General features: G+C 46.9%; 15 non-coding genes and 39 pseudogenes across 15 annotated transcripts; all 54 read right to left on the bottom strand.

The window, feature by feature from the left end:
- Positions 1–53: 53 nt before the first annotated feature.
- On the bottom strand, positions 54–172 carry LOC136723006 (5S ribosomal RNA). Its single transcript, XR_010806576.1, has one exon. It is a non-coding gene; the product is annotated as a 5S ribosomal RNA (ribosomal RNA).
- Positions 173–381: 209 nt separating this feature from the next.
- Positions 382–500, bottom strand: LOC136722996 (5S ribosomal RNA). Its single transcript, XR_010806567.1, has one exon. It is a non-coding gene; the product is annotated as a 5S ribosomal RNA (ribosomal RNA).
- A 224-nt stretch (positions 501–724) lies between these two features.
- On the bottom strand, positions 725–843 carry LOC136722993 (uncharacterized; annotated as a pseudogene).
- A 211-nt stretch (positions 844–1,054) lies between these two features.
- Positions 1,055–1,173, bottom strand: LOC136723023 (uncharacterized; annotated as a pseudogene).
- A 555-nt stretch (positions 1,174–1,728) lies between these two features.
- Positions 1,729–1,847, bottom strand: LOC136723044 (uncharacterized; annotated as a pseudogene).
- A 210-nt stretch (positions 1,848–2,057) lies between these two features.
- On the bottom strand, positions 2,058–2,176 carry LOC136722991 (uncharacterized; annotated as a pseudogene).
- A 216-nt stretch (positions 2,177–2,392) lies between these two features.
- LOC136723048 (uncharacterized) lies at positions 2,393–2,511 on the bottom strand (annotated as a pseudogene).
- Positions 2,512–2,720: 209 nt separating this feature from the next.
- On the bottom strand, positions 2,721–2,839 carry LOC136722985 (5S ribosomal RNA). Its single transcript, XR_010806565.1, has one exon. It is a non-coding gene; the product is annotated as a 5S ribosomal RNA (ribosomal RNA).
- A 210-nt stretch (positions 2,840–3,049) lies between these two features.
- On the bottom strand, positions 3,050–3,168 carry LOC136723022 (uncharacterized; annotated as a pseudogene).
- Positions 3,169–3,377: 209 nt separating this feature from the next.
- Positions 3,378–3,496, bottom strand: LOC136723014 (uncharacterized; annotated as a pseudogene).
- A 228-nt stretch (positions 3,497–3,724) lies between these two features.
- Positions 3,725–3,843, bottom strand: LOC136723047 (uncharacterized; annotated as a pseudogene).
- A 220-nt stretch (positions 3,844–4,063) lies between these two features.
- LOC136723004 (5S ribosomal RNA) lies at positions 4,064–4,182 on the bottom strand. Its single transcript, XR_010806574.1, has one exon. It is a non-coding gene; the product is annotated as a 5S ribosomal RNA (ribosomal RNA).
- Positions 4,183–4,392: 210 nt separating this feature from the next.
- On the bottom strand, positions 4,393–4,511 carry LOC136723020 (uncharacterized; annotated as a pseudogene).
- Positions 4,512–4,720: 209 nt separating this feature from the next.
- On the bottom strand, positions 4,721–4,839 carry LOC136723013 (uncharacterized; annotated as a pseudogene).
- Positions 4,840–5,067: 228 nt separating this feature from the next.
- Positions 5,068–5,186, bottom strand: LOC136723046 (uncharacterized; annotated as a pseudogene).
- Positions 5,187–5,727: 541 nt separating this feature from the next.
- On the bottom strand, positions 5,728–5,846 carry LOC136723040 (uncharacterized; annotated as a pseudogene).
- A 210-nt stretch (positions 5,847–6,056) lies between these two features.
- LOC136723015 (uncharacterized) lies at positions 6,057–6,175 on the bottom strand (annotated as a pseudogene).
- Positions 6,176–6,385: 210 nt separating this feature from the next.
- On the bottom strand, positions 6,386–6,504 carry LOC136723029 (uncharacterized; annotated as a pseudogene).
- Positions 6,505–6,722: 218 nt separating this feature from the next.
- On the bottom strand, positions 6,723–6,841 carry LOC136723039 (uncharacterized; annotated as a pseudogene).
- A 216-nt stretch (positions 6,842–7,057) lies between these two features.
- Positions 7,058–7,176, bottom strand: LOC136722986 (uncharacterized; annotated as a pseudogene).
- Positions 7,177–7,385: 209 nt separating this feature from the next.
- LOC136722969 (uncharacterized) lies at positions 7,386–7,504 on the bottom strand (annotated as a pseudogene).
- Positions 7,505–7,722: 218 nt separating this feature from the next.
- LOC136722984 (uncharacterized) lies at positions 7,723–7,841 on the bottom strand (annotated as a pseudogene).
- A 208-nt stretch (positions 7,842–8,049) lies between these two features.
- On the bottom strand, positions 8,050–8,168 carry LOC136722980 (uncharacterized; annotated as a pseudogene).
- Positions 8,169–8,377: 209 nt separating this feature from the next.
- LOC136722973 (5S ribosomal RNA) lies at positions 8,378–8,496 on the bottom strand. The gene has a single exon (XR_010806564.1). It is a non-coding gene; the product is annotated as a 5S ribosomal RNA (ribosomal RNA).
- A 225-nt stretch (positions 8,497–8,721) lies between these two features.
- Positions 8,722–8,840, bottom strand: LOC136723002 (5S ribosomal RNA). The gene has a single exon (XR_010806572.1). It is a non-coding gene; the product is annotated as a 5S ribosomal RNA (ribosomal RNA).
- Positions 8,841–9,049: 209 nt separating this feature from the next.
- LOC136723030 (5S ribosomal RNA) lies at positions 9,050–9,168 on the bottom strand. Its single transcript, XR_010806582.1, has one exon. It is a non-coding gene; the product is annotated as a 5S ribosomal RNA (ribosomal RNA).
- A 225-nt stretch (positions 9,169–9,393) lies between these two features.
- On the bottom strand, positions 9,394–9,512 carry LOC136722967 (5S ribosomal RNA). The gene has a single exon (XR_010806563.1). It is a non-coding gene; the product is annotated as a 5S ribosomal RNA (ribosomal RNA).
- A 209-nt stretch (positions 9,513–9,721) lies between these two features.
- LOC136723018 (5S ribosomal RNA) lies at positions 9,722–9,840 on the bottom strand. The gene has a single exon (XR_010806581.1). It is a non-coding gene; the product is annotated as a 5S ribosomal RNA (ribosomal RNA).
- Positions 9,841–10,064: 224 nt separating this feature from the next.
- LOC136723041 (uncharacterized) lies at positions 10,065–10,183 on the bottom strand (annotated as a pseudogene).
- A 201-nt stretch (positions 10,184–10,384) lies between these two features.
- Positions 10,385–10,503, bottom strand: LOC136722977 (uncharacterized; annotated as a pseudogene).
- Positions 10,504–10,719: 216 nt separating this feature from the next.
- LOC136723027 (uncharacterized) lies at positions 10,720–10,838 on the bottom strand (annotated as a pseudogene).
- A 209-nt stretch (positions 10,839–11,047) lies between these two features.
- On the bottom strand, positions 11,048–11,166 carry LOC136723042 (5S ribosomal RNA). The gene has a single exon (XR_010806583.1). It is a non-coding gene; the product is annotated as a 5S ribosomal RNA (ribosomal RNA).
- A 210-nt stretch (positions 11,167–11,376) lies between these two features.
- LOC136723019 (uncharacterized) lies at positions 11,377–11,495 on the bottom strand (annotated as a pseudogene).
- A 210-nt stretch (positions 11,496–11,705) lies between these two features.
- On the bottom strand, positions 11,706–11,824 carry LOC136723012 (uncharacterized; annotated as a pseudogene).
- Positions 11,825–12,051: 227 nt separating this feature from the next.
- Positions 12,052–12,170, bottom strand: LOC136722990 (uncharacterized; annotated as a pseudogene).
- Positions 12,171–12,378: 208 nt separating this feature from the next.
- On the bottom strand, positions 12,379–12,497 carry LOC136723036 (uncharacterized; annotated as a pseudogene).
- A 208-nt stretch (positions 12,498–12,705) lies between these two features.
- LOC136723017 (uncharacterized) lies at positions 12,706–12,824 on the bottom strand (annotated as a pseudogene).
- A 210-nt stretch (positions 12,825–13,034) lies between these two features.
- On the bottom strand, positions 13,035–13,153 carry LOC136723028 (uncharacterized; annotated as a pseudogene).
- Positions 13,154–13,373: 220 nt separating this feature from the next.
- Positions 13,374–13,492, bottom strand: LOC136722979 (uncharacterized; annotated as a pseudogene).
- A 212-nt stretch (positions 13,493–13,704) lies between these two features.
- On the bottom strand, positions 13,705–13,823 carry LOC136723025 (uncharacterized; annotated as a pseudogene).
- A 221-nt stretch (positions 13,824–14,044) lies between these two features.
- Positions 14,045–14,163, bottom strand: LOC136723005 (5S ribosomal RNA). Its single transcript, XR_010806575.1, has one exon. It is a non-coding gene; the product is annotated as a 5S ribosomal RNA (ribosomal RNA).
- Positions 14,164–14,371: 208 nt separating this feature from the next.
- Positions 14,372–14,490, bottom strand: LOC136723003 (5S ribosomal RNA). Its single transcript, XR_010806573.1, has one exon. It is a non-coding gene; the product is annotated as a 5S ribosomal RNA (ribosomal RNA).
- Positions 14,491–14,709: 219 nt separating this feature from the next.
- Positions 14,710–14,828, bottom strand: LOC136722975 (uncharacterized; annotated as a pseudogene).
- Positions 14,829–15,038: 210 nt separating this feature from the next.
- On the bottom strand, positions 15,039–15,157 carry LOC136722971 (uncharacterized; annotated as a pseudogene).
- Positions 15,158–15,373: 216 nt separating this feature from the next.
- LOC136723000 (5S ribosomal RNA) lies at positions 15,374–15,492 on the bottom strand. Its single transcript, XR_010806570.1, has one exon. It is a non-coding gene; the product is annotated as a 5S ribosomal RNA (ribosomal RNA).
- A 208-nt stretch (positions 15,493–15,700) lies between these two features.
- LOC136722974 (uncharacterized) lies at positions 15,701–15,819 on the bottom strand (annotated as a pseudogene).
- Positions 15,820–16,029: 210 nt separating this feature from the next.
- LOC136723037 (uncharacterized) lies at positions 16,030–16,148 on the bottom strand (annotated as a pseudogene).
- A 215-nt stretch (positions 16,149–16,363) lies between these two features.
- On the bottom strand, positions 16,364–16,482 carry LOC136722994 (uncharacterized; annotated as a pseudogene).
- A 216-nt stretch (positions 16,483–16,698) lies between these two features.
- LOC136723026 (uncharacterized) lies at positions 16,699–16,816 on the bottom strand (annotated as a pseudogene).
- A 211-nt stretch (positions 16,817–17,027) lies between these two features.
- On the bottom strand, positions 17,028–17,146 carry LOC136723007 (5S ribosomal RNA). The gene has a single exon (XR_010806577.1). It is a non-coding gene; the product is annotated as a 5S ribosomal RNA (ribosomal RNA).
- A 214-nt stretch (positions 17,147–17,360) lies between these two features.
- On the bottom strand, positions 17,361–17,479 carry LOC136722968 (uncharacterized; annotated as a pseudogene).
- A 224-nt stretch (positions 17,480–17,703) lies between these two features.
- Positions 17,704–17,822, bottom strand: LOC136722982 (uncharacterized; annotated as a pseudogene).
- Positions 17,823–18,040: 218 nt separating this feature from the next.
- Positions 18,041–18,159, bottom strand: LOC136723011 (5S ribosomal RNA). The gene has a single exon (XR_010806580.1). It is a non-coding gene; the product is annotated as a 5S ribosomal RNA (ribosomal RNA).
- A 216-nt stretch (positions 18,160–18,375) lies between these two features.
- LOC136722970 (uncharacterized) lies at positions 18,376–18,494 on the bottom strand (annotated as a pseudogene).
- Between the last annotated feature and the right edge of the window lie 6,788 nt (positions 18,495–25,282).

The following is a 25,282-nucleotide window of genomic DNA, read 5'->3' as shown; positions in this document are numbered from 1 at the left end:
AGACAGAGAGAGAGTATTAAGAGCTACGATGAAGTTACCCAGGAGACGTAAAAAGCTTGCAGCACCTGGTATTTCTAGGAGGTCTCCCATCCAAGTACTGACCAGGCCCTGCCCCGTTTAACTTCCGAGATCTGACGAGATCGGGCGCGTTCAGGACGGTGTGGCCGCAAGCCGAGATGCCTGGCTGCATGATGTCTCTTAAAGGCTGGCGGGTATTGACGGAACTGCCAGCAAAAAAAAAAAGAAAAATAGAGGGAAATATACCAGTGCAGCAAAGGGTGTTGAAAGTAGCTGGGTACGTGTACAATTCTTCAATTATATCTCCTGGAGACAGAAAGAGAGTATTAAGAGCTACGATGAAGTTACCCAGGAGACGTAAAAAGCTTGCAGCACCTGGTATTTCTAGGAGGTCTCCCATCCAAGTACTGACCAGGCCCTGCCCCGTTTAGCTTCCGAGATCTGACGAGATCGGGCGCATTCAGGACGGTGTGGCCACAAGCCGAAAGGCCTGGCTGCATGATGTCTCTTAAAGGTTGGCGGGTATTGACGGAACTTCCAGCAAAAAAAAAAAAAAAAAAAAGAAAAAAGAAAAATGGATGGAAAAATATCAGTGCAGCAAAGGGTGTTGACAGTAGCTGGATACGTGTACAATACTTCAATTATATCTCCTCCAGACAGAGAGAGAGTATTAAGAGCTACGATAAAGTTACCCAGGAGACGTAAAAGCTTGCAGCACTAGGTATTTCCAGGAGGTCTCACTTTCATGTACTGACCAGGTTCTGCCCCGTTTAGCTTCCGAGATCTGACGAGATCGGGCGCATTCAGGACGGTGTGGCCACAAGCCGAAAGGCCTGGCTGCATGATGTCTCTTAAAGGTTGGCGGGTATTGACGGAACTTCCAGCAAAAAAAAAAAAAAGAAAAATGGATGGAAAAATATCAGTGCAGCAAAGGGTGTTGACAGTAGCTGGGTACGTGTACAATACTTCAATTATATCTCTTCCAGACAGATAGAGAGTATTAAGAGCTACGATAAAGTTACCCAGGAGACGTAAAAGCTTGCAGCACCAGGTATTTCCAGGAGGTCTCACATTCAAGTACTGACCAGGTCCTGCCCCGTTTAGCTTCCGAGATCTGACGAGATCGGGCGCGTTCAGGATGGTGTGGCCGCAAGCCGAGACGCCTGGCTGCATGATGTCTCTTAAAGGCTGGCGGGTATTGACGGAACTGCCAGCAAATAAATAAAAGAAAAATAGAGGGAAAAATACCAGTGCAGCAAAGGCTGTTGAATGTAGCCGGGTACGTGTACAATTCCTCAATTATATATTCTCCAGACAGAAAGAGAGTATTAAGAGCTACGATGAAGTTCCCCAGGAGACGTAAAAAGCTGGCAGCACCTGGTATTTCCAGAAGATCTCCCATCCAAGTACTGACCAGGTCCTGCCCCGTTTAGTTTCCGAGATCTTCCGAGATCGGGCGCGTTCAGGACTGTGTGCTCGCAAGCCAAGAGGCCTGTCTGCATGATGTCTCTTAATGGCTGGCGGGTATTGACGGAACTTCCAGCAAAAAAAAATAAAAAAATAAAATGAAAAAGAAAAATGGAGGGAAAAATATCAGTGCAGCAAAGGGTGTTGAAAGTAGACGGGTACGTGTACAATACTTCAATTATATCTCCTCCAGACAGATAGAGAGTATAAAGAGCAACGATAAAGTTACCCAGGAGACGTAAAAGCTTGCAGCACTAGGTATTTCCAGGAGGTCTCACAATCAAGTACTGACCAGGTCCTGCCCCGTTTAGCTTCCGAGATCTGACGAGATCGGGCGCGTTCAGGATGGTGTGGCCGCAAGCCGAGATGCCTGGCTGCATGATGTCTCTTAAAGGCTGGCGGGTATTGACGGAACTGCCAGCAAAAAAAAAAAAGAAAAATAGAGGGAAAAATACCAGTGCAGCAAAGGGTGTTGAAAGTAGCCGAGTACGTGTACAATTCTTCAATTATATATTCTCCAGACAGAAAGAGAGTATTAAGAGCAACGATGAAGTTCCCCAGGAGATGTAAAAAGCTGGCAGCACCTGGTATCTCCAGACGATCTCCCATCCAAGTACTGATCAGGTCCTGCCCCGTTTAGCTTCCGAGATCTGACGAGATCAGGCGCGTTCAGGACAATGTGGCCGCAAGCCAAGAGGCCTGGCTGCATGATGTCTCTTAAAGGCTGGCGGGTATTGACGGAACTTCCAGAAATAATAATAAAGAAAAAGAAAAATGGAGGGAAAAATATCAGTGCAGCAATGGGTGTTGAAAGTAACCGGGTACGTGTACAATACTTCAATTATATCTCCTCCAGACAGAAAGAGAGTATTAAGAGCTACGATAAACTTACCCAGCAGACGTAAAAAGCTTGCAGCACCTGGTATTTCCAGGAGGTCTCCCATCCAAGTACTGACCAGGCCCTGCCCCATTCAGTTTCTGAGATCTGACGAGATCGGGCGCGTTCAGGATGGTGTGGCCGCAAGCCGAGATCCTGGCTGCATGATGTCTCTTAAAGGCTGGCGGGTATTGACGGAACTGCCAGCAAAAAAAAAAAAGAGAAATGGAGGGAGAAATACAAGTGCAGCAAAGGGTGTTGAAAGTAGCCGGGTACGTGTACAATACTTGAATTATATCTCCTCCAGACAGAAAGAGAGTATTAAGAGCTACGATGAAGTTACCCAGGTGTCGTAAAAAGCTTGCAGCACCTGGTATTTCTAGGAGGTCTCCCATCCAAGTACTGACCAGGCCCTGCCCCGTTTAGCTTCCGAGATCTGACGAGATCGGGCGCATTCAGGACGGTGTGGCCACAAGCCGAGAGGCCTGGCTGCATGATGTCTCTTAAAGGTTGGCGGGTATTGACGGAACTTCCAGCAAAAAAAAAAAAAGAAAAATGGATGGAAAAATATCAGTGCAGCAAAGGGTGTTGACAGTAGCTGGGTACGTGTACAATACTTCAATTATATCTCTTCCAGACAGATAGAGAGTATTAAGAGCTACGATGAAGTTACCCAGGAGTTGTAAAAGCTTGCAGCACCAGGTATTTCCAGGAGGTCTCACATTCAAGTACTGACCAGGTCCTGCCCCGTTTAGCTTCCGAGATCTGACGAGATCGGGCGCGTTCAGGATGGTGTGGCCGCAAGCCGAGACGCCTGGCTGCATGATGTCTCTTAAAGGCTGGCGGGTATTGACGGAACTGCCAGCAAAAAAAAAAAGAAAAATAGAGGGAAAAATACCAGTGCAGCAAAGGCTGTTGAAAGTAGCCGGGTACATGTACAATTCCTCAATTATAACACCTCCAGACAGATAGAGAGTATTAAGAGCTACGATGAAGTTTCCCAGGAGACGTTAAAAGCTTGCAGCACCAGGTATTTCCTGGAGGTCTCCCATCCAAGTACTGATCAGGCCCTGCCCCGTTTAGCTTCCGAGATCTGACGAGATCGGGCGCGTTCAGGACAATGTGGCCGCAAGCCAAGAGGCCTGGCTGCATGATGTCTCTTATAGGCTGGCGGGTATTGACGGAACTTCCAGCAAAAAAAAAAAAAAAAAAAAAAAAGAAAAAGAAAAATGGAGGGAAAAATATCAGTGCAGTAATGGGTTTTGAAAGTAGCCGGGTACGTGTACAATTCTTCAATTATATCTCCTCCAGACAGAAAGAGAGTATTAAGAGCTACGATGAAGTTACCCAGGAGACGTAAAAAGCTTGCAGCACCTGGCATTTCCTGGAGGTCTCCCATCTAAGTACTGACCAGGCCCTGCCCCGTTTAGCTTCCGAGATCTGACGAGATGGGGCGCGTTCAGGACGGTGTGGTTGCAAGCCAAGAGGCATGGCTGCATGATGTCTCTTAAACGCTGGAGGGAATTGATGGAACTTCCAGCAAGAAAAAAAAAAAAAACAATAGAAAAATGGAGGGAAAAATATCAGTGCAGCAAAGGGTGTTGAAAGTAGCAGGGTACGTGTACAATTCTTCAATTATATCTCCTGCAGACAGAAAGAGAGTATTAAGAGCTACGATGAAGTTACCCAGGTGTCGTAAAAAGCTTGCAGCACCTGGTATTTCTAGGAGGTCTCCCATCCAAGTACTGAACAGGCCCTGCCCCGTTTAGCTTCCGAGATCTGACGAGATCGGGCGCATTCAGGACGGTGTGGCCACAAGCCGAGAGGCCTGGCTGCATGATGTCTCTTAAAGGTTGGCGGGTATTGACGGAACTTCCAGCAAAAAAAAAAAAAGAAAAATGGATGGAAAAATATCAGTGCAGCAAAGGGTGTTGACAGTAGCTGGGTACGTATACAATACTTCAATTATATCTCTTCCAGACAGATAGAGAGTATTAAGAGCTACGATGAAGTTACCCAGGAGTTGTAAAAGCTTGCAGCACCAGGTATTTCCAGGAGGTCTCACATTCAAGTACTGACCAGGTCCTGCCCCGTTTAGCTTCCGAGATCTGACGAGATCGGGCGCGTTCAGGATGGTGTGGCCGCAAGCCGAGACGCCTGGCTGCATGATGTCTCTTAAAGGCTGGCGGGTATTGACGGAACTGCCAGCAAAAAAAAAAAGAAAAATAGAGGGAAAAATACCAGTGCAGCAAAGGCTGTTGAAAGTAGCCGGGTACATGTACAATTCCTCAATTATAACACCTCCAGACAGATAGAGAGTATTAAGAGCTACGATGAAGTTTCCCAGGAGACGTTAAAAGCTTGCAGCACCAGGTATTTCCTGGAGGTCTCCCATCCAAGTACTGATCAGGCCCTGCCCCGTTTAGCTTCCGAGATCTGACGAGATCGGGCGCGTTCAGGACAATGTGGCCGCAAGCCAAGAGGCCTGGCTGCATGATGTCTCTTATAGGCTGGCGGGTATTGACGGAACTTCCAGCAAAAAAAAAAAAAAAAAAAAAAAAGAAAAAGAAAAATGGAGGGAAAAATATCAGTGCAGTAATGGGTTTTGAAAGTAGCCGGGTACGTGTACAATTCTTCAATTATATCTCCTCCAGACAGAAAGAGAGTATTAAGAGCTACGATGAAGTTACCCAGGAGACGTAAAAAGCTTGCAGCACCTGGCATTTCCTGGAGGTCTCCCATCTAAGTACTGACCAGGCCCTGCCCCGTTTAGCTTCCGAGATCTGACGAGATGGGGCGCGTTCAGGACGGTGTGGTTGCAAGCCAAGAGGCATGGCTGCATGATGTCTCTTAAACGCTGGAGGGAATTGATGGAACTTCCAGCAAGAAAAAAAAAAAAAACAATAGAAAAATGGAGGGAAAAATATCAGTGCAGCAAAGGGTGTTGAAAGTAGCAGGGTACGTGTACAATTCTTCAATTATATCTCCTGCAGACAGAAAGAGAGTATTAAGAGCTACGATGAAGTTACCCAGGAGACGTAAAAAGCTTGCAGCACCTGGTATTTCTAGGAGGTCTCCCATCCAAGTACTGACCAGGCCCTGCCCCGTTTAGCTTCCGAGATCTGACGAGATCGGGACTGTGTGGCCACAAGCCAAGAGGCCTTGCTGCATGATGTCTCTTAAAGGTTGGCGGGTATTGACGGAACTTCCAGCAAAAAAAAAAAAAAAGAAAAATGGTTGGAAAAATATCAGTGCAGCAATGGGTGTTAACAGTAGCTGGGTACGTGTACAATACTTCAATTATATCTCCTCCAGACAGATAGAGAGTATTAAGAGCTACGATAAAGTTACCCAGGAGACGTAAAAGCTTGCAGCACCAGGTATTTCCAGGAGGTCTCACATTCAAGTACTGACCAGGCCCTGCCCCGTTTAAATTCCAAGATCTGATGAGATCGGGGGCGTTCAGGACGGTGTGGCTGCAAGCCAAGAGGCCGGGCTGCATGATGTCTCTTAATGGTTGGCGGGTTTTGACGGAACATCTAGCAAAAAAAAAAAAGAGAAATGGAGGGAGAAATACCAGTGCAGCAAAGGGTGTTGAAAGTAGCCGGGTACGTGTACAATTCTTCAAATATATCTCCTGCAGACAGAAAGAGAGTATTAAGAGCTACGATGAAGTTACCCAGGAGACGTAAAAAGCTTGCAGCACCTGGTATTTCTAGGAGGTCAGCCATCCAAGTACTGACCAGGCCCTGCCCCGTTTAGCTTCCGAGATCTTACGAGATCGGGCGCATTCAGGACGGTGTGGCCACAAGCTGAGAGGCCTGGCTGCATGATGTCTCTTAAAGGCTGGCGGGTATTGACGGAACTTCCAGCAAAAAAAAAAAAGAAAAATGGAGGGAAAAATATCAGTGCAGCAAAGGCTGTTGAAAGTAGCCGGGTACGTGTACAATTCTTCAATAATATCTCCTCCAGACTGAAAGAGAGTATTAAGAGCTACGATGAAGTTACCCAGGAGACGTAAAAAGCTTGCAGCACCTGGTATTTCCAGGAGGTCACCCAACCAAGTACTGACCAGACCCTGCCCCGTTTAGCTTCCGAGATATGATGAGATCAGGCGCGTTCAGGATGGTGTGGCCGCAAGCCAAGAGGACTGGCTGCATGATGTCTCTTAAAGGCTGGCAAGTATTGACGGAACTTCCAGCAAAAAAAAAAAAAAAAAAATAGAAAAAGGGAGGGAAAAATATCAGTGCAGCAAAGGGTGTTGAAAGTAGCCGGGTACGTGTACAATTCTTCAATTATATCTCCTCCAGACAGAAAGAGAGAATTAAGAGCTACGATAAAGTTACCCAGGAGACGTAAAAGCTTGCTGCACCAGGTATTTCCAGGAGGTCTCCCATCCAAGTACTGACCAGGTCCTGCCCCGTTTAGCTTCCGAGATCTTACGAGATCGGGCGCGTTCAGGACGGTGTGGCCATAAGCCGAGAGGCCTGGCTGCATGATGTCTCTTAAAGGTTGGCGGGTATTGACGGAACTTCCAGCAAAAAAAAATAAAAAAATAGAAAAATGGAGGGAAAAATATCAGTGCTGGAAAGGGTGTTGACAGTAGCTGGGTACGTGTACAATACTTCAATTATATCTCCTCCAGACAGATAGAGAGTATTAAGAGCTATGATAAAGTTACCCAGGAGACGTAAAAGCTTGCAGCACGAGGTATTTCCAGGAGGTCTCACATTCATGTACTGACCAGGTCCTGCCCCGTTTAGCTTCCGAGATCTGACGAGATCGGGCGCGTTCAGGATGGTGTGGCCGCATGCCGAGATGCTTGGCTGCATGATGTCTCTTAAAGGCTGGCGGGTATTGACGGAACTGCCAGCAAAAAAAAAAAAGAAAAATAGAGGGAAATATACCAGTGCTGCAAAGGGTGTTGAAAGTAGCCGGGTACGTGTACAATTCTTCAATTATATCTCCTCCAGACAGAAAGAGAGTACTAAGAGCTACGATGAAGTTACCCAGGAGACAAAAAAGCTTGCAGCACCAGGTATTTCCAGGAGGTCACCCATCCAAGTACTGACCAGGCCGTGCCCCTTTTACCTTCTGAGATCTGACGAGATCGGGCGCGTTCAGGACGGTGTGGCCGCAAGCCAAGAGGCCTGGCTGCATGATGTCTCTTAAAGGCTGGCGGGTATTGACGGAACTTCCAGCAAAAAAAAAACAAAAAAAAAAGAAAAATGGATGGAAAAATATCAGTGCAGCAAAGGGTGTTGACAGTAGCTGGGTACGTGTACAATACTTCAATTATATCTCCTCCAGACAGATAGAGAGTATTAAGAGCTACGATAAAGTTACCAAGGAGACGTAAAAGCTTGCAGCACCAGGTATTTCCAGGAGGTCTCGCATTCATGTACTGACCAGGTCCTGCCCCGTTTAGCTTCCAAGATCTGACGCGATCGGGCGAGTTCAGGATGGTGTGGCCGCAAGCCGAGATTCCTGGCTGCATGATGTCTCTTAAAGGTTGGCGAGTATTGACGGAACTTCCAGCAAAAAAAAAAAAAAAAATGCATGGAAAAATATCAGTGCAGCAAAGCGTGTTGACAGTAGCTGGGTACGTGTACAATACTTCAATTATATCTCCTCCAGACAGAGAGAGAGTATTAAGAGCTACGATAAAGTTACCCAGGAGACGTAAAAGCTTGCAGCACTAGGTATTTCCAGGAGGTCTCACTTTCATGTACTGACCAGGTCCTGCCCCGTTTAGCTTCCGAGATCTGACGAGATCGGGCGCGTTCAGGATGGTGTGGCCGCAAGCCGAGATGCCTGGCTGCATGATGTCTCTTAAAGGCTGGCGGGTATTGACGGAACTGCCAGCAAAAAAAAAAAGAAAAATAGAGGGAAATATACCAGTGCAGCAAAGGGTGTTGAAAGTAGCCGGGTACGTGTACAATTCTTCAATTATATCTCCTGGAGACAGAAAGAGAGTATTAAGAGCTACGATGAAGTTACCCAGGAGACGTAAAAAGCTTGCAGCACCTGGTATTTCTAGGAGGTCTCCCATCCAAGTACTGACCAGGCCCTGCCCCGTTTAGCTTCCGAGATCTGACGAGATCGGGCGCATTCAGGACGGTGTGGCCACAAGCCGAAAGGCCTGGCTGCATGATGTCTCTTAAAGGTTGGCGGGTATTGACGGAACTTCCAGCAAAAAAAAAAAAGAAAAAAAGAAAAAAGAAAAATGGATGGAAAAATATCAGTGCAGCAAAGGGTGTTGACAGTAGCTGGATACGTGTACAATACTTCAATTATATCTCCTCCAGACAGAGAGAGAGTATTAAGAGCTACGATGAAGTTACCCAGGAGACGTAAAAAGCTTGCAGCACCTGGTATTTCTAGGAGGTCTCCCATCCAAGTACTGACCAGGCCCTGCGCCGTTTAGCTTCCGAGATCTGACGGGATCGGGCGCGTTCAGGACGGTGTGGCCGCAAGCCTAGATGCCTGGCTGCATGATGTCTCTTAAAGGCTGGCGGGTATTGACGGAACTGCCAGCAAAAAAAAAAAGAAAAATAGAGGGAAATATACCAGTGCAGCAAAGGGTGTTGAAAGTAGCCGGGTACGTGTACAATTCTTCAATTATATCTCCTGGAGACAGAAAGAGAGTATTAAGAGCTACGATGAAGTCACCCAGGAGACGTAAAAAGCTTGCAGCACCTGGTATTTCTAGGAGGTCTCCCATCCAAATACTGACCAGGCCCTGCCCCGTTTAGCTTCCGAGATCTGACGAGATCGGGCGCATTCAGGACGGTGTGGCCACAAGCCGAAAGGCCTGGCTGCATGATGTCTCTTAAAGGTTGGCGGGTATTGACGGAACTTCCTGCAAAAAAAAAAAAGAAAAAAAGAAAAAAGAAAAATGGATGGAAAAATATCAGTGCAGCAAAGGGTGTTGACAGTAGCTGGATACGTGTACAATACTTCAATTATATCTCCTCCAGACAGAGAGAGAGTATTAAGAGCTACGATGAAGTTACCCAGGAGACGTAAAAAGCTTGCAGCACCTGGTATTTCTAGGAGGTCTCCCATCCAAGTACTGACCAGGCCCTGCCCCGTTTAGCTTCCGAGATCTGACGGGATCGGGCGCGTTCAGGACGGTGTGGCCGCAAGCCTAGATGCCTGGCTGCATGATGTCTCTTAAAGGCTGGCGGGTATTGACGGAACTGCCAGCAAAAAAAAAAAGAAAAATAGAGGGAAATATACCAGTGCAGCAAAGGGTGTTGAAAGTAGCCGGGTACATGTACAATTCTTCAATTATATCTCCTGGAGACAGAAAGAGAGTATTAAGAGCTACGATGAAGTCACCCAGGAGACGTAAAAAGCTTGCAGCACCTGGTATTTCTAGGAGGTCTCCCATCCAAATACTGACCAGGCCCTGCCCCGTTTAGCTTCCGAGATCTGACGAGATCGGGCGCATTCAGGACGGTGTGGCCACAAGCCGAAAGGCCTGGCTGCATGATGTCTCTTAAAGGTTGGCGGGTATTGACGGAACTTCCTGCAAAAAAAAAAAAAAAAAAAAGAAAAAAGAAAAATGGATGGAAAAATATCAGTGCAGCAAAGGGTGTTGACAGTAGCTGGATACGTGTACAATGCTTCAATTATATCTCCTCCAGACAGAGAGAGAGTATTAAGAGCTACGATAAAGTTACCCAGGAGACGTAAAAGCTTGCAGCACTAGGTATTTCCAGGAGGTCTCACAATCAAGTACTGACCAGGTCCTGCCCCGTTTAGCTTCCGAGATCTGACGAGATCGGGCGCGTTCAGGATGGTGTGGCCGCAAGCCGAGATGCCTGGCTGCATGATGTCTCTTAAAGGCTGGCGGGTATTGACGGAACTGCCAGCAAAGAAAAATAGAGGGAAAAATACCAGTGCAGCAAAGGGTGTTGAAAGTAGCCGGGTACGTGTACAATTCTTCAATTATATATTCTCCAGACAGAAAGAGAGTATTAAGAGCAACGATGAAGTTCCCCAGGAGATGTAAAAAGCTGGCAGCACCTGGTATTTCCAGACGATCTCCCATCCAAGTACTGATCAGGTCCTGCCCCGTTTAGCTTCCGAGATCTGACGAGATCAGGCGCGTTCAGGACAATGTGGCCGCAAGCCAAGAGGCCTGGCTGCATGATGTCTGTTAAAGGCTGGCGGGTATTGACGGAACTTCCAGAAATAATAATAAAGAAAAAGAAAAATGGAGGGAAAAATATCAGTGCAGCAATGGGTGTTGAAAGTAACCGGGTACGTGTACAATACTTCAATTATATCTCCTCCAGACAGAAAGAGAGTATTAAGAGCTACGATAAACTTACCCAGCAGACGTAAAAAGCTTGCAGCACCTGGTATTTCCAGGAGGTCTCCCATCCAAGTACTGACCAGGCCCTGCCCCATTCAGTTTCCGAGATCTGACGAGATCGGGCGCGTTCAGGATGGTGTGGCCGCAAGCCGAGATCCTGGCTGCATGATGTCTCTTAAAGGCTGGCGGGTATTGACGGAACTGCCAGCAAAAAAAAAAAAGAGAAATGGAGGGAGAAATACAAGTGCAGCAAAGGGTGTTGAAAGTAGCCGGGTACGTGTACAATACTTGAATTATATCTCCTCCAGACAGAAAGAGAGTATTAAGAGCTACGATGAAGTTACCCAGGTGACGTAAAAAGCTTGCAGCACCTGGTATTTCTAGGAGGTCTCCCATCCAAGTACTGACCAGGCCCTGCCCCGTTTAGCTTCCGAGATCTGACGAGATCGGGCGCATTCAGGACGGTGTGGCCACAAGCCGAGAGGCCTGGCTGCATGATGTCTCTTAAAGGTTGGCGGGTATTGACGGAACTTCCAGCAAAAAAAAAAAAAGAAAAATGGATGGAAAAATATCAGTGCAGCAAAGGGTGTTGACAGTAGCTGGGTACGTGTACAATACTTCAATTATATGTCTTCCAGACAGATAGAGAGTATTAAGAGCTACGATGAAGTTACCCAGGAGTTGTAAAAGCTTGCAGCACCAGGTATTTCCAGGAGGTCTCACATTCAAGTACTGACCAGGTCCTGCCCCGTTTAGCTTCCGAGATCTGACGAGATCGGGCGCGTTCAGGATGGTGTGGCCGCAAGCCGAGACGCCTGGCTGCATGATGTCTCTTAAAGGCTGGCGGGTATTGACGGAACTGCCAGCAAAAAAAAAAAAGAAAAATAGAGGGAAAAATACCAGTGCAGCAAAGGCTGTTGAAAGTAGCCGGGTACATGTACAATTCCTCAATTATAACACCTCCAGACAGATAGAGAGTATTAAGAGCTACGATGAAGTTTCACAGGAGACGTTAAAAGCTTGCAGCACCAGGTATTTCCTGGAGGTCTCCCATCCAAGTACTGATCAGGCCCTGCCCCGTTTAGCTTCCGAGATCTGACGAGATCGGGCGCGTTCAGGACAATGTGGCCGCAAGCCAAGAGGCCTGGCTGCATGATGTCTCTTATAGGCTGGCGGGTATTGACGGAACTTCCAGCAAAAAAAAAAAAAAAAAAAAAAAGAAAAAGAAAAATGGAGGGAAAAATATCAGTGCAGTAATGGGTTTTGAAAGTAGCCGGGTACGTGTACAACTCTTCAATTATATCTCCTCCAGACAGAAAGAGAGAATTAAGAGCTACGATGAAGTTACCCAGGAGACGTTAAAAGTTTGCAGCACCTCGTATTTCCAGAAGGTCACCCATAAAAGTACTGACCAGGCCCTGCCCCGTTTAAATTCTGAGATCTGACGAGACCGGGCGCGTTCAGGACGGTGTGGCCGCAAGCCGAGATGCCTGGCTGCATGATGTCTCTTAAAGGCTGGCGGGTATTGACGGAACTGCCAGCAATAAAAAAAAGAGAAATGGAGGGAGAAATACCAGTGCAGCAAAGGGTGTTGAAAGTAGCCGGGTACGTGTACAATACTTGAATTATATCTCCTCCAGACAGAAAGAGAGTATTAAGAGCTACGATGAAGTTACCCAGGAGACGTAAAAGCTTGCAGCACCAGGTATTTCCAGGAGGTCTCACATTCAAGTACTGACCAGGTCCTGCCCCGTTTAGTTTCCGAGATCTGACGAGATCGGGCGCGTTCAGGATGGTGTGGCCGCAAGCCGAGATGCCTGGCTGCATGATGTCTCTTAAAGGCTGGCGGGTATTGACGGAACTGCCAGCAATAAAAAAAAGAGAAATGGAGGGAGAAATACCAGTGCAGCAAAGGGTGTTGAAAGTAGCCGGGTACGTGTACAATACTTGAATTATATCTCCTCCAGACAGAAAGAGAGTATTAAGAGCTACGATGAAGTTACCCAGGAGACGTAAAAGCTTGCAGCACCAGGTATTTCCAGGAGGTCTCACATTCAAGTACTGACCAGGTCCTGCCCCGTTTAGCTTCCGAGATCTGACGAGATCGGGCGCGTTCAGGATGGTGTGGCCGCAAGCCGAGACGCCTGGCTGCATGATGTCTCTTAAAGGCTGGCGGGTATTGACGGAACTGCCAGCAAAAAAAAAAAAGAAAAATAGAGGGAAAAATACCAGTGCAGCAAAGGCTGATGAAAGTAGCCGGGTACATGTACAATTCCTCAATTATAACACCTCCAGAGAGATAGAGAGTATTAAGAGCTACGATTAAGTTTCCCAGGAGACGTAAAAAGCTTGCAGCACCAGGTATTTCCTGGAGGTCTCCCATCCAAGTACTGATCAGGCCCTGCCCCGTTTAGCTTCCGAGATCTAACGAGATCAGGCGCGTTCAGGACAATGTGGCCGCAAGCCAAGAGGCCTGGCTGCATGATGTCTCTTAAAGGCTGGCGGGTATTGACGGAACTTCCAACAAAAAAAAAAAAAAAAAAAAAAGAAAAATGGAGGGAAAAATATCAGTGCAGCAAAGGCTGTTGAAAGAAGCCGGGTACGTGTACAATTCTTCAATTATATCTCCTCCAGATTGAAAGAGAGAATTAAGAGCTACGATGAAGTTACCCAGGAGACGTAAAAAGTTTGCAGCACCTCGTATTTCCAGAAGGTCACCCATAAAAGTACTGACCAGGCCCTGCCCCGTTTAAATTCCGATATCTGACGAGATCGGGCGCGTTCAGGACGGTGTGGCCGCAAGCCGAGAGGCCTGGCTGCATGATGTCTCTTAATGGCTGGCGGGTATTGACGGAACTTCCAGCAAAAAAAAAAAAAAGAAAAATGGATGGAAAAATACCAGTGCAGCAAAGGGTGTTGAAAGTAGCCAGGTACGTGTACAATTCTTCAATTATATCTCCTGCAGACAGAAAGAGAGTATTAAGAGCTACGATGAAGTTACCCAGGAGACGTAAAAAGCTTGCAGCACCTGATATTTCTAGGAGGTCAGCCATCCAAGTACTGACCAGGCCCTGCCCCGTTTAGCTTCCGAGATCTTACGAGATCGGGCGCATTCAGGACGGTGTGGCCACAAGCCGAGAGGCCTGGCTGCATGATGTCTCTTAAAGGTTGGCGGGTATTGATGGAACTTCCAGCAAAAAAAAAAAAAAAAAAAAAAAAGAAAAATGGATGGAAAAATATCAGTGCAGCAAAGGCTGTTGAAAGTAGCCGTGTACGTGTACAATACTTCAATTATATCTCCTCCAGACAGAAAGAGAGTACTAAGAGCTACGATGAAGTTACCCAGGAGACAAAAAAGCTTGCAGCACCAGGTATTTCCAGGAGGTCACCCATCCAAGTACTGACCAGGCCCTGCCCCTTTTACCTTCCGAGATCTGACGAGATCGGGGGCGTTCAGGACGGTGTGGCCGCAAGCCAAGAGGCCTGGCTGCATGATGTCTCTTAAAGGTTGGCGGATATTGACGAACTTCCAGCAAAAAAAAAAAAGAAAAATGGAGGGAAAAATATCAGTGCAGCAAAGGCTGTTGAAAGTAGCCGTGTACGTGTACAATACTTCAATTATATCTCCTCCAGACAGAAAGAGAGTACTAAGAGCTACGATGAAGTTACCCAGGAGACAAAAAAGCTTGCAGCACCAGGTATTTCCAGGAGGTCACCCATCCAAGTACTGACCAGGCCCTGCCCCTTTTACCTTCCGAGATCTGACGAGATCGGGCGCGTTCAGGATGGTGTGGCCGCAAGCCGAGACGCCTGGCTGCATGATGTCTCTTAAAGGCTGGCGGGTATTGACGGAACTTCCAGCAAAAAAAAAACAAAAATAAAAGGAAAATGGAGGGAAAAATATCAGTGCAGGAAAGGGTGTTGAAAGTAGCCGGGTACGTGTACAATACTTCAATTATATCTCCTCCAGACAGATAGAGAGTATTAAGAGCTACGATGAAGTTTCACAGGAGACGTAAAAAGCTTGCAGCACCAGGTATTTCCAGGAGGTCTCCCATCTAAGTACTGACCAGGCCCTGCCCCGTTTAGCTTCAGAGATCTGACGATATCGTGCGCGTTCAGGACAGTGTGGCCGCAAGCCGAGATGCCTGGCTGCATGATGTCTCTTAAAGGCTGGCGGGTATTGACGGAACTGCCAGCAAAAAAAAAAAAGAAAAATAGAGGGAAATATACCAGTGCAGCACAGGGTGTTGAAAGTAGCCGGGTACGTGTACAATTCTTCAATTATATCTCCTGGAGAAAGAAAGAGAGTATTAAGAGCTACGATGAAGTTACCCAGGAGACGTAAAAAGCTTGCAGCACCTGGTATTTCCAGGAGGTCACACATCCAAGTACTGACCAGGCCCTGCCCCGTTTAGCTTCCGAAATCTGATATGATCGGGCGCGTTCAGGACAGTGTGACTACAAGCCAAGAGGCCTGGCTGCATGATGTCTCTTAAAGGCTGGCGGATATTGACGGAACTTCCAGCAAAAAAATAAAATAAAAAGAAAAATGGAGGGAAAAATATCAGTGCAGCAAAGGGTGTTGAAAGTAGCCTAGTACGTGTACAATTCTTCAATTATATCTCCTGGAGACAGAAAGAGAGTATTAAGAGCTACGATGAAGTTACCCAGGAGACGTAAAAGGCTTGCAGCACCTGGTATTTCAAGGAGGTCTCCCATCCAAGTACTGACCAGGCCCTGCCCAGTTTAGCTTCCGAGATCTGACGAGATCGGGCGCATTCAGGACGGTGTGGCCGCAAGCCAAGAGGCCTGGCTGCATGATGTCTCTTAAAGGTTGGCGGGTATTGACGGAACTTCCAGCAAAAAAAAAAAAAAAAATGGATGGAAAAATATCAGTGCAGCAAAGGGTGTTGACAGTAGCTGGGTACGTGTACAATACTTCAATTATAACTCCTCCAGACAGATAGAGAGTATTAAGAGCTACGATAAAGTTACCCAGGAGACGTAAAAGCTTGCAGCACGAGGTATTTCCAGGAGGTCTCACATTCATGTACTGACCAGGTCCTGCCCCGTTTAGCTTCCGAGATCTGACGAGATCGGGCGCGTTCAGGATGGTGTGGCCGCAAGCCGAGATGCCTGGCTGCATGATGTCTCTTAAAGGCTGGCGGGTGTTGACGGAACTGCCAGCAAAAAAAAAAAAGAAAAATAGAGGGAAATATACCAGTGCAGCAAAGGGTGTTGAAAGTAGCCGGGTACGTGTACAATTCTTCAATTATATCTCCTGGAGACAGAAAGAGAGAATTAAGAGCTACGATGAAGTTACCCAGGAGACGTAAAAAGCTTGCAGCACCTGGTATTTCCAGGAGGTCTCCCATCCAAGTACTGAGCAGGCCCTGCCCCGTTTAGCTTCCGAAATCTGATATGATCGGGCGCGTTCAGGACGGTGTGACTACAAGCCAAGAGGCCTGGCTGCATGATGTCTCTTAAAGGCTGGCGGATATTGACGGAACTTCCAGCAAAAAAATAAAATTAAAAGAAAAATGGAGGGAAAAATATCAGTGCAGCAAAGGGTGTTGAAAGTAGCCGGGTACATGTACAATTCTTCAATTATATCTCCTGCAGACTGAAAGAGAGTATTAAGAGCTACGATAAAGTTACCCAGGAGACGTAAAAGCTTGCAGCACCTGTTATTTCCAGGAGGTCTCACATTCAAGTACTGACCAGGTCCTGCCCCGTTTAGCTTCCGAGATCTGACGATATCATGCGCATTCAGGACGGTGTGGCCGAAAGCCGAGAGGCCCGGCTGCATGATGTCTCTTTAAGGCAGGCGGGTATTGACGGAACTTCCAGCAAAAAAAAAAAGAAAAAAGAAAAATGGAGGGAAAAATATCAGTGCAGCAAAGGGTTTTGAAAGTAGCCGGGTACGTGTACAATTCTTCAATAATATCTCCTACAGACTGAAAGAGAGTATTAAGCGCTATGATGAAGTTACCCAGGAGATGTAAAAAGCTTCCAGCACCTGGTATTTCCAGGAGGTCACCCATCCAAGTACTGACCAGGCCCTGCCCCGTTAGCTTCCGAGATCTGATGAGATCGGGCGCGTTCAGGACGGTGTGGCCGCAAGCCAAGAGGCCTGGCTGCATGATGTCTCTTAAAGGCTGGCGGGTATTGACGGAACTTCCAGCAAAAAAAAAAAATGGAAAATGGAGGGAAAAATATCAGTGCAGCAAAGGCTGTTGAAAGTAGGCGGGTACGTGTACAATACTTCAATTATATCTCCTCCAGACAGATAGAGAGTATTAAGAGCTACGATGAAGTTTCCCAGGAGACGTAAAAAGCTTGCAGCACCAGGTATTTCCAGGAGGTCTCCCATCCAAGTACTGACGAGGCCCTGCCCCGTTTAGCTTCCGAGATCTGACGAGATCGGGCGTGTTCAGGACGGTGTGGCCGCAAGCCAAGAGGCCTGGCTGCATGATGTCTCTTAAAGGCTGGCGGGTATTGACGGAACTTCCAGCAAAAAAAAAAAAAAAAAGAAAAATGGATGGAAAAATATCAGTGCAGCAAAGGGTGTTGACAGTAGCTGGGTACGTGTACAATACTTCAATTAAATCTCCTCCAGACAGATAGAGAGTATTAAGAGCTACGATAAAGTTACCCAGGAGACGTGAAAGCTTGCAGCACCAGGTATTTCCAGGAGGTCTCACATTCATGTACCGACCAGGTCCTGCCCCGTTTAGCTTCCGAGATCTGACGAGATCGGGCGCGTTCAGGATGGTGTGGCCGCAAGCCGAGATGCCTGGCTGCATGATGTCTCTTAAAGGCTGGCGGGTATTGACGGAACTTCCAGCAAAAAAAAAAAAGAAAAAAAGAAAAAAGAAAAATGGATGGAAAAATATCAGTGCAGCAAAGGGTGTTGACAGTAGCTGGATACGTGTACAATACTTCAATTATATCTCCTCCAGACAAAGAGAGAGTATTAAGAGCTACGATAAAGTTACCCAGGAGACGTAAAAGCTTGCAGCACTAGGTATTTCCAGGAGGTCTCACTTTCATGTACTGACCAGGCCCTGCCCCGTTTAGCTTCCGAGATCTGACGAGATCAGGCGCATTCAGGACGGTGTGGCCGCAAGCCGAGATGCCTGGCTGCATGATGTCTCTTAAAGGCTGGCGGGTATTGACGAATTTCCAGAAAAAAAAAAAAAAAAAAAATAGAAAAATGGAGGTAAAAATATCAGTGCAGGAAAGGGTGTTGAAAGTAGCCGGGTACGTGTACAATTCTTCAATTATATCTCCTGGAGACAGAAAGAGAGTATTAAGAGCTACGATGAAGTTACCCAGGAGACGTAAAAAGCTTGCAGCACCTGGTATTTCTAGGAGGTCTCCCATCCAAGTACTTACCACGCCCTGCCCCGTTTAGCTTCCGAGATCTGACGAGATCGGGCGCATTCAGGACGGTGTGGCCACAAGCCGAAAGGCCTGGCTGCATGATGTCTCTTAAAGGTTGGCGGGTATTGACGGAACTTCCAGCAAAAAAAAATAAAAAAATAGAAAAATGGAGGGAAAAATATCAGTGCTGGAAAGGGTGTTGAAAGTAGCCGGGTACGTGTACAATTCTTCAATTATATCTCCTGCAGACTGAAAGAGAGTATTAAGAGCTACGATGAAGTTACCCAGGAGACGAAAAAGCTAGCAGCACCTGGTATTTCTAGGAGGTCTCCCATCCAAGTACTGACCAGGACCTGCCCCGTTTTGCTTCCGAGATCTGACGAGATCGGGCGCGTTCAGGACGGTGTGGCCTCAAGCCAAGAGGCCTGGCTGCATGATGTCTCTTAAAGGCTGGAGGGTATTGACGGAACTTCCAGCAAAAAAAAATGGATAAAGAAAAATGGAGGGAAAAATATCAGTGCAGCAATGGGTGTTGAAAGTAGCCGGGTACGTGTACAATACTTCAATTATATCTCCTCCAGACAGAAAGAGAGTATTAAGAGCTACGATGAACTCACCTAAAGGATTATTAGGAACACCATACTAATACTGTGTTTGACCCCCTTTCGCCTTCAGAACTGCTTTAATTCTACGTGGCATTGCTTCAACAAGGTGCTGAAAGCATTCTTTAGAAATGTTGGCCTATATTGATAGGATAGCATCTTGCAGTTGATGGAGATTTGTGGGATGCACATCCAGGGCACGAAGCTCCCGTTCCACCACATCCCAAAGATGCTCCATTGGGTTGAGATCTGGTGACTGTGGGGGCCAGTTTAGTACAGTGAACTCATTGTCATGTTCAAGAAACCAATTTGAAATGATTCGACCTTTGTGACATGGTGCATTATCCTGCTGGAAGTAGCCATCAGAGGATGGGTACATGGTGGTCAAAAAGGGATGGACATGGTCAGAAACAATGCTCAGGTAGGCCGTAGCATTTAAACGATGCCCAATTGGTACTAAGGGGCCTAAAGTGTGCCAAGAAGACATCCCCCACACCATTACACCACCACCACCAGCCTGCACAGTGGTAACAAGACATGATGGATCCATGTTCTCATTCTGTTTACGCCAAATTCTGACTCTACCATCTGAATGTCTCACCTCTTTTTCCTATTTGTAGTGGAGATGAGTGGTACCCGGTGGGGTCTTCTGCTGTTGTAGCCCATCCGCCTCAAGGTTGTACGTGTTGTGGCTTCACAAATGCTTTGCTGCATACCTCGTTTGTAACGAGTGGTTATTTCAGTCAAAGTTGCTCTTCTATCAGCTTGAATCAGTCGGCCCATTCTCCTCTGACCTCTAGCATCAACAAGGCATTTTCGCCCACAGAACTGCCGCATACTGGATGTTTTTCCCTTTTCACACCATTCTTTGTAAACCCTAGAAATGGTTGTGCGTGAAAATCCCAGTAACTGAGCAGATTGTGAAATACTCAGACCGGCCCGTCTGGCACCAACAACCATGCCACGCTCAAAATTGCTTAAATCACCTTTCATTCCCATTCAGACATTCAGTTTGGAGTTCAGGAGATTGTCTTGACCAGGACCACACCCCTAAATGCATTGAAGCAACTGCCATGTGATTGGTTGATTAGATAATTGCATTAATGAGAAATTGAACAGGTGTTCCTAATAATCCTTTAGGTGAGTGTATATGTATGTATGTGTATGTATGTCCAGTTGCTTTGACAATACAAATGAAATGAATTGAGAGAGAGAGAGAGAGAGAGAGAGAGAGAGAGAGAGAGAGAGAGGAATATGAGCTCCTAAAAAACATTTGTTTTTATACATAAGCGGATTTAATTTGTGATTTACAAATGAATATATAGCACTATAAACATACACAGAAGACATGGAATAGAAATTCAGAAGAAAAAGTATTCAAAAAATAATAATTTTAAGAGAAACACAAAAAGAAGAAAGCAGAGAGACAGTTCAGGAAGAAAAGTCAGAAAAGAAAAGCTGAAGACAAGAATTGGAGGTAAGAGACAAATAATTAAACAAAAAAATATGTATTAATAAAATAAATAAGCATTCTCAGTAGTTGACTCAGCCAATGAAAATGCAGAGCTCCGATTTGAATAGAGTGACAGTAGGAGAGAGCCCAACTGCCACTGAGACTGATAGAAATCTATCGAACAGCAGTCTGACTGCAGAGCTGCCTTTTGAAATCCGATACCCTGAAGACATTCGCTCTGCACAGGCTAAGAAGGACTACAAACAAGCTGTGATGAGAGCATCTCCTGAGACCCTCATCCTAGACTACACCGGTAAAGGAGAAAACAGGGTCAAGAACAATCTACTGTTCTACACCGCCTTTCACAAAACCCTGTGCCAGACATACCCCAATAACAACAAGAGGGGCATTAGCAGAGGCAGGCAGATCTCAGTGCTGGTAGAGAAAGACACAGACAGTGTGATGCTCACTTTTAATGTATACCACAACGGGACCATCATGGTGCAGGGCAGCGAGAGCAGCCTGGACCAATTAGCTCTCGGCTTCCACACCTCAAAGCAGCAGACTGAGGTAGAGAAACAAGAGCCAGAGCCGGCCACCCTGCAGTCTGCCCCCAGCCACACGGAGCCAGACAGTGCCCCATCTCCCACAGACTGCCCCCCTGTCTCCCCAAAACTCTCCAGCAACATTAAAACACTAAAGGAATGCCTATCAGTGCTGGAGCTGGAGTTTGCGGAGTTCAGGGAGCAGACCTTGAGCACCCTGGCCCAGACCTCCTTGTGTGATCAGCTCCGGGATGAGATGCACAGACTAAAGATGCAGCACAAGGCTGAGATCCATGAGCTGAGAGCAGCAGTGAGAGACCTGGAGGAGCAGAGCCAAACCCTGAGGACGGAGCTGCGCAGAGCGAGGGAGGAGCTGACCTGGACACCCCAGCACAGCTAGCTGAGGAGCCTGCAGAGCCAGCTGGAGGAGCTAAGAGAGGAGCTACACATCACTGGAGCACAGAGACTGCACTGCACTGACCCCACAACACCTCCAACCCCTGACGCACCCACTGATCCACCCACACTCCCCACCACTCCTGACACACCCACTATCACCAGACCTGCCACTAATACACAACCCCCTGAAACGCCACTCCCCCAAAACACACCCGCTGCCCCCACCACTCCCGACACAAACCCGGAGTGGCAGGTCAATGCAGAGGTGGTCATTCTGAGCGAATCCAATGGGAAGTTCCTGGTTGAGAGGCGCCTCTTCCCTGGGCGAAAAGTGAAAAAGCTTTGGTGCTCCACAGCACAGAGAGCCCTGGAGCTGCTCTCCAAGAGGAGGCTTTGCCAAGTCAAACACATCCTCATCCACACCGGCACTAACGACCTGAGTGCCCGCAGGGGCGATGTGGCCTCAGCCCTGAGACAGGTAGCAACGAAAGCCACAGAGGAATTCCCAACTGCCAAAATTTCCATCTCCACACTGCTGCCCCGCACAGACGTGCCCCTGCACATCATCCAGGCCATCAACGCAGAAGTGTCCCGAAGATGTGCCCTCCTCCCCAACGTCCACCTGGCACACCACTGAGACATCCAGCCACATCACCTGTATGACCACGTCCACCTCAACAAGACGGGTGTGAGGATCATCTCAAAGGTCCTCAAGGACACAACCCTGGGCCGAAACCCCACACACCCCCACCTCGAGACCAGGAGCAAACCCCCCAGCCCCCGGCCACATCCCCAGCCACCGGCTCCACCCCAGCCCCAGCCCCTGAGACCCCGCGGCCCCATTCCCCACCCCCCCATCCCCAGAGGGCCCGTCCAGCACAGCAGAGCGGACAGCCGGGGACCAGCACAGCCACACAGCCACGCAGCAGCGGCTTCCAGAGCCTGGAGGCCCGATGCTGCCCAGCTGGCCCAGATAAGGCAACTCCTCAGTGTCATCTGTTCCACACTGCTGAGTTAACTGAGCCTCAACACACATATATATGGTTGTGGAGATGGAGAGTAAGAAAAAATGTGATTTAATTATTCTGATATTTTGATGCAAAGATAAAATCTTTGAGTGATTATTATGTATATCCATATATAATTATTAATAGTAATATAATATCAGTTGTAGACCACAAATTAAACTTTCTTATGTAGAAGAGACAAGTATAATAAAATATATGAACATGTCCTTTAAAATAAGCAGTTGGAATATGCAGGGTTTACGCTCCTCAACTTTTGGAATGAAGAGCACAGGCCCTGAACTGATCAACACTGTAAATAGTTCAGATGTTTTCATTCTTGTAGAGACTTGGTGCTGTGCAGATATGTCTATACACTGGATGGATACAATGGATACAGGGAGCTGATTGTGCCCTCCTATAAAAAACCCAAAGTCAGGTGTGGCAGGGCCTCGTGGGGGATTATCGTGTGGTACAGGGAGGAGCTCCGAGCAGCCCTATGCCCAGTACAGAGAGGAGACACACACCTGTGGATGAAAATCAGAAAAGACACCCTACAAAATAACACAGATATATACCTATGTGCAATTTATATGCCACCCGCAGACTCCCCCTACTATAATGAGGAAGGCTTTCATGAGCTTCAAAACGAAATCTGCCACTTCCAGACCCTGGGCTCTGTACTGCTGTGTGGCGATCTCAATGCCAGGACTGGCAGAGAGATGGACTACATCAATACAGAGGGGAACACACACCTGTTCGGAGACTCCCCGCTGTGCCACACACACACCTCCACACTGACACAGCCACGACAGCGTGGTAAACAAGAGCAGGAAGCAGGTAGTGCGCCTATGTAAAAGCCTGGGTCTATATATCATCAATGGCAGGACCAGGGGGTACTCTCTGGGGAGATTCACATACTGCTCGGCTCTGGGCAGCAGTGTGGTGGACTACGCCATAACTGACCTGGACCCACAAGCCAACAATGCGTTTATAGTCAGACAACAATCTCCACTATCAGACCACAGCCAAATAACACTTTACCTAAAAAGATCAGCGCAGCCACAAGTCAGAGCCAAACTTCCCACAAAACTGGTCTCCCTGCCACCCAGTTAGAGATGGTCAGAGCCCAGCACAGAGAACTACACAAGAGCCCTGAATAGTGATGAGATTGAAAACATGTTAGACAGATATCAATCCTCACACTATCAAATAAACCAAAACGGAATAAACTCAGCCACCAAAACACTGAATGAAATATTTGAGAGACTGGCTTTAAAATCAAACATTAAAACAATTAAAAACCAAAATATGAAATCGTCTAAAAGAAAAAAAGAACAGTGGTGTGACCAGGAGTGTGAAACTTCTAGGAAACACCTGAGACATCTCTCCAACACTAAACACAGAGAGCCCGACAACCAGGAGGCTCGCCTACTGCCAGGCCCTGCGGCACTACAAGCAACTCCTCAGTAAGAAAAAAGACCACTATATGGGCAGAATAAATACCCCAAAAACAAAAAATGAAATACCAATTCAAAATGGAGAAATCTGGAAAACACACTTTGAAAAACTTTACCAAAATGTTGAAAACAATCCAAAGCCAGAACAGGTTAAAATATTAAAAAACCTAAATAAATTGGAAGAAATCATTAAGAATAACCAAAATCCCTTAGATAACCCATTTACAATACAGGAACTAAAACATCAACTCAAAATCCTCAAACCCAGGAAAGCCAGCGGCCCCGACAGCATCAGCCCTGAGATGCTGAAGCACAGCAGCCCGCAGCTGCAGGAGGCTCTGCTCAAACTCTTTAACCTGGTGCTGAGAGCCGGGTGTTTCCCTGAGGTCGGGAATCAAGGATTGATCACCCCGATTTTTAAAAGTGGAGACAAATTAGACCCCAATAACTACTGGGGCAGCTGTGTGAGCAGTAACCTGGGGAAGGTGTTCTGCAGTATCATCAACGCCCAGATACTGGCCTTCCTTACCAAGCACAGTGTCCTGAATAAGAGTCAGATTGGCTTCCTACCAAAACACAGCACAACCGATCATATTTACACTCTACACACCCTCATAAATAAATATACCCAAAACAATAAAGGACAAATATTTGCCTGTTTTGTAGACTTTAGAAAGGCATTTGACTCAATCTGGCACAAGGGATTATTTTATAAACTTCTACAGAGTGGTGTAGGGGGTAAAGTTTATGACATCATTAAATCAATGTATTCTGAAAACAAATGCGGAGTTCAAATTGGCAACTCAAGAACAGAGTTCTTCACTCAGGGGCGGGGAGTGAGACAGGGCTGCAGTCTGAGTCCAACACTGTTCAACATCTACATCATCGAGTTGGCCACAGTGTTGGAGCAGTCTGACGCCCGCAGCCTAACTCTCCATGACACAGAGATCAAGTTCCTGCTCTATGCAGACGACCTGGTGCTGCTGTCGCCCACAGAGCAGGGGCTTCAGCAGAACCTGGCGCTGCTAGAGCAGTACTGTCAGAAATGGGCCCTGGCAGTCAATCTGGACAAGACCAGAGTTATGGTTTTCCAGAAAAAAGCCCCATCTCAGGGAAACAGGTACCGCTTCACTCTGGGCAGCACTGGATTAGAGCACTGCACCAGATACAACTACCTTGGCCTGACCATCAGTGCGTCAGGGAGCTTCAGCCTGGCTATAAACGCATTAAAAGACAAGGCACGCTGGGCATTTTATGCCATAAAGACACAATTTGGGAAAACAACAATACCAATAACTATTTGGATTAAAATATTAAACTCCATCATCCAACCAATCCTGCTATATGGGAGCGAAGTGTGGGGTCCCCTCATGAACCTCAATAACAACAATTGGGACAAAAGCCCCATGGAAATATTCCACCTAGAATTTAATAAAAACATCTTACACGTACACAGAAACGCCCCCACGGCTCTGAGGCTCACAGAGCCCGAACACACAATGACCAAAACAACAACAATTGGGAAAATTGACATGTACCTGAAAAGCAAATACACAAAAGATTAGAGACACGAATTAGAATTACAAAACAAATTGGAATGCTACCGGGCCCTGAATAGAAACATTACATTGGCTGAATACTTAAAAATCCAAAATATAAAAGAGAGACAAAATCTAACTAAATACAGGCTCAGTGACCACAGCCTCGCCATTGAAAAAGGCCGCTACAGAAAATTCTGGGTT

The sequence above is a fragment of the Amia ocellicauda genome, unplaced genomic scaffold (assembly GCF_036373705.1).
Source record: "Amia ocellicauda isolate fAmiCal2 unplaced genomic scaffold, fAmiCal2.hap1 HAP1_SCAFFOLD_148, whole genome shotgun sequence".
NCBI lineage: Eukaryota > Metazoa > Chordata > Actinopteri > Amiiformes > Amiidae > Amia > Amia ocellicauda.
The sequence above is the reverse complement of the archived record's forward strand: the minus strand, read 5'-3'. Positions and strand labels throughout refer to the sequence as shown.